Source organism: Belonocnema kinseyi, chromosome 8, assembly GCF_010883055.1.
Source record: "Belonocnema kinseyi isolate 2016_QV_RU_SX_M_011 chromosome 8, B_treatae_v1, whole genome shotgun sequence".
NCBI lineage: Eukaryota > Metazoa > Arthropoda > Insecta > Hymenoptera > Cynipidae > Belonocnema > Belonocnema kinseyi.
Window position 1 is genome coordinate 122448751 of NC_046664.1, and position 5363 is coordinate 122454113.

Here is a 5363-nt window from a genome sequence, read left to right on the forward strand (position 1 = left end):
TGCCTGAGAGGTGGACAAAATGTGTAGCCAGCGAGGGCGCATACTTTGAATAGAATATTTGTTATCATTCTCTTGAAATAAATGTGTTTTTTTCTTGAAAAAATACCGGTTTCATATGTATACACCTGGTATTACAAGCAGATCTGGCGAAATAATATTTTGATAAGGATAATTGCAATTTAGTGTTACAGCCAAACAAGTACAGATTCATTCGAATTAAAATACCAAATATCTACTAAATGCTAGTATAATAAGCTATATCGCCTTGTATATATCAAATGTGATTTGTACACATATGACACGTTCCGGGAAATTGTCCCGAATTTCTCGCGTCCCCAATTTTCTTCGGGTAGAAATTATAACTTGGTTCCTAAGAGGCCCTGTCTAGATTTTCCTTTTTTCTATCGAGTCCTTAAAATGGCAATCTATACTTCAGAATCAATGAAATATTGTTTTGAAGCATTAAACGGTGTTTTCGCGCTCGGTCAAATGCATATGCTATGATTCAAAATGATATGCTATTGTTTCTTATTTTCTTGATTTATATAAAATAGTATTAAATTAAAAAAAAAATAATCATGCTTTAAATTGTGAAGTGTGATACTATGGTTGCAATAGTACAAAAGTTTAACTAGCACATTGCCATAATCTATTAACATAAATTTTTGATTCAAAGAAGGAAAATCTTATTCCAAATGTAAAATACATTTTCTTTGCAAAAGTTAAATCTAAAGATTTTGCACCTCTCTGTAGCCTCTGACAAACACTCCTCCGTTTTTGTCGTATTTTCATTGACATTCAATTCTTAATTATACTCCGCACGTTATTCTAAAACTAAACTGATTGTTAAATTTGGCTAGAGAAGACTTATTACTATTAAATAAAGACAAATGCAGTTAATTAAAATATCTGCAAGCGCCGAGAATCGTACGCACGCACTGCACGCTTATAGTAAGTCGAACGCCTAATCCGGACGGTTCTGGCTCACTTTTTTCGTACGACACTTAAAAATCATGGGCATGGATCTTTTCAGCCCCAAAAATATGGAATAGGCGATGCTTTGATATACGATATCGCAATATTAGGCTATTTAATACCTGCTATTCTAGGAATTGAAGTTTTTCACCCCAAAATAATATCATTTTTATGTATTGAATACTTATCGCAATGGCGCATCATTGAAAATTTCCAAGATCTGCAACCACCATCAATGACTCATGCCTGCCTTTATTGTGCGCCGACACTATGTAACATGTATTACTGAGAAAACAAGGCATTATATTGTGCGACATAGGCGTCAATATTTCATATAAGGTTAAACAATTCTCGGTAAACGAAATTCCATTCTGATGACGTCATGGTCCATTCCTGGAATCCTGATCTATGTGAACTAAATTGAGTAAACGTTTAAATACGTATTATTTTTTCACTCTCATGTTAATTATTGCATCATATCGTGAAATACTACGCAAAAGTCTACAGAAATTTGATGGAGGGCGTACGCGTCTATAAGAGGAGGTCAGTTTTTTTCTTTCTTTAGTTTGTTGTCAGATGCCAGATTGTGAAGAAGAAAAGCAACAGAAGCTAAAAAGTCGTTTAAACGTATTCCTAAAGAACATTCAAAAGCTGAAGCAAGCCATTCAAGTGCGAATCGATATAAAACTCTAACAAGGAAATTTAAAACTGTGAATCTTGAAGATAATAAACAGTGAAAGAGAAGAAAAAAGAATGGATTTCCTAAAATTAAATAAAATCGTTCGCAGTGAAGATTTCCTTCCATCAAAGAAGCTGACACATCTAGAAGTTAACAAGGGATATGAAATAACCGACATGAAGTAGGCTAAAACAAAATAAGGAACGAGAACGCTTGTAATCATAGAAAACAAACTCATCGTTTTTCTATCTCAAAGAATGGCAAAACTGTTTGAAGAGGATAAAAATCTGTTTATTCAAATAAAGAAAGCCTGTGAAGATCAGCATCTTAAAATGGTGCAGTTTTCCAAATATCGCTCAGTCTGTGACAAGCTTCGGTGTGATATTCATCATGACCTATACACCACGAAATCAAATGCTACATGCAACCACATACAACCTGAATTCATCATTCACAAAACAAATGATTATCGGTGCTGAATTTAAAAAAGACTGAAAGCTCGCCTTAGCAGTGAAACTCCAGGCAAGTCATCATCGTGCAAGTATAATCCTAAATCTTGAAGAGTGCAAATTATTTAAAAGTTACCTTAACCTCATGACACTCTTCTTTGATGGCCAAGAGAAGCAACAATGCATTGACTGTGGAAATTTCCATATACACATGACTATATGTTTTGGAAATTATACAATGGCTTTGGAGAAAATTCAAGAAACGCAAAAAAATTATCAATTTGTACTGCAAGAAACAACGTTTGCTATTCTCCAGGAAGTCAACCCATGTATTGACCGGTATCTTCTATATCTGAGTATTATACTGTTTGAACGTACAAAAGATGTCATCATTGAAACCATCGCTGAAATTATTTGACGTAAAGTGAAATAACCATCTGTGAAAAGTGTAAAATCTTATATGACAAAAAACTATACGAGTTTAAAGAGCAGGGCAATGAAAAAACTTATATTTGCTAATCTCATGCGATTTGCAATTCTGTTTCTTGAAATGATTACTTTTTATAATCAGAATGTGTGTGAGGAAGTGATTGAGAAATTACCAGAACTCAGATGCGTGAATGGTAGCTTTATAAATTAAAGATGTCATGTATTTTGTTTGTAAGAAATATCTAAATAAAAATATAATTTACCCTAAATTCGCCTTTTTCATTTACTAGATTAAGGGTAGGTAGATGTGCAAGTAAAAAACATACATGTCGGAAAATAATCAACTATATTCAGAAAGAAACTTAAAATTAATACAAAAGATACTTATAAGTTTTTTACTTACATGCTTTTTCAGTACTTTTTTAATCAGATAAATAACTGGATGTCTAACTTTGCTTAGTTCATGCTCATAAGAACTACCAGCAATAGCTTTATCCCGATAATCTTTAAGTATATACTTTACTGGTTTAGTATTCTTAACATGGCTTACGGTAAATATTTCAGTTGTCCAATTCGGTGTGTAGCCTTTCTCAAAAACATGCCTAAATTTACTTATACGCACTTTACCTCCACCTTTAAATTTCGCTTTCTCATCTCCATGTTTTATACTGTAATTTTTGTATACATTAAACAATAATTTTCTCGCATTTTCTTTAGTAACATCTTTTTGTTTCATTCGGATAGTCTGATGCCTAGTATTTTTTTAAGATGAAACTAAATCTTTCAAAGTATCTATCCATTTGTAATTCCCCTGTAACCTAAATTGCATCCACATTTTATTCTTTGAAGTACTATTGAATCGCTCCCAAATGGATGATTTTACATTAATAAAGGTCGAGTGCAAATTTATCTTGTATCGCTTCATAAGATTTTCAATTTGCAAATTGTAAAATTCTTTTCCTCTATCGACATTTAATTTTTTCGGTATGCGTCCCTCATTAAGTACAGATTCCATGGCTGCGGCTACATCTTCACTCTTCTTGGATTTAGCTGGAATAGCCCAAGCAAATCTTGAAAATATATCAATTACAGTTAAAATGTACTTGTATCCTTTGTTTTGTTTTTTATAAGGTTGCATTTCAACAAGATCCGCTTGCCAAGTCTCATCGATTCTATGGATATCAAAGTGTCGACGTTGGTAGTATCTTTTAGCAGGCCTATGTAGCTCCTTCACTAGTTGCAGCTTTTCGTTATTCATTTTTGAATGTGTTCAGCTTGGTATCCATTTGAGAAATGAGCTCTGAATTGCGATTCTCCAGTTCTTGAGTTGAATCCACATCAACTTTCAAAATATGTAAACTTTTATATGTGGAAGTTTCTAGAGTTTCAATAATTATGTTATTGTTAACAAATTCGGTTCGCAAGAAAGTTATGACATCATGCAGACTCTGAATTTCTTGCTGTAACACATGTTGCATTATATTTAAAGTTACTGCATCATCTAAATCTTTTGCATCAGCTACATTGCACAGCTTTCTCTTTCCGATATCATAATGCTCATCGGTGGTCAATTTGAATCCAACTCCTGGTGGACCTCGACTTGCCATCTTAGCTCGCTTAAGATAACGTCCGAACACATCGATACTCATTTTGAAAATGATCAAAATATTGACAAAGCACTGATTAATAAATAATTCCAGACTCTCGTAATTCTTCAATAATTGACATAATTTCATTTGTGTGACTTGGATTTCCAGCTGCTTGAGATGCTAACTGTAAACTCAATTTATCAACTAATTCGTTTGGAACATTCCAATAAATGTAGTCTAATTTATTAGCCTTTGTACCAACCATATATTTTGGAATTAAAACTATGCCTATTGAAGAGCGTTTTTCAATTTCTGTATTGTTAGTTTTCAAAGGCGAAAATAGTATTTTTATCAAATTTGTATATTTGAAAGATTTATTATCACGAAAATCCTCATCAACTCTATAATGTTTTCGATACAAATTTGTTGAAATTGCAATATTTTTATCATTTTCAAGGTCTTTATTATTTATAACAGTACTATTTGTTATCTTTTTTAACAAAAGTTCAAGCAAACCCACAGTCTTTGGATAGCTTAAAGTGCCTATATTTATAAGATTTTTATTGAAACTTATCGAAGAATCTTCAATGATTAGTCTGTCTTTCAATAATTTTCCTACGCTATAAACATTATCTACATCTCTCCTTTTCTCTCCCAACTTTTAAAGATAATCTATTGCTATATTATTTGATGAAAAGGGAACTGGTGTTTCTAAATCCTCTGAAGCTTTAGAATTGTATGCTGACAAGAATGAAGTTTCATCATCATCTTGATCATTTTGCTCTTCACCTTCATTTTGAAACTCTTGCTGAAATTCTTCTTCAGATTCAATCTTCATTTCATTTTTCATTTTATTCTTGACTTCATTTCCGATTGGATCAATTCTTTTAACATTTTTAAAAACATGAACTATTTTCTCAAGTATTGTAATGATGCGCTTAAAGGTATCATTTAATGTCTGATCAACTGTTTCTTTATCCAACTTCATGCAAAATATGTATTTGCTAATGAAAGCTCTCCTCACGTGCAGACATTTTAATACCGTAGTCATCAAAGTGTAACTGTCTCTATATAGTCATTACATAAATATTTATTGATTTTAAATATTAACAAAACAGTCAAAACCTTTTCTATATCTGCCTTGATTCAGATGTCTATCCTTATCAATTACAACAAATCCCTTCTTATCATCATACCAGCAAACTAAACACACCATTTTAAATTGCGAATAAGGCATGTCAC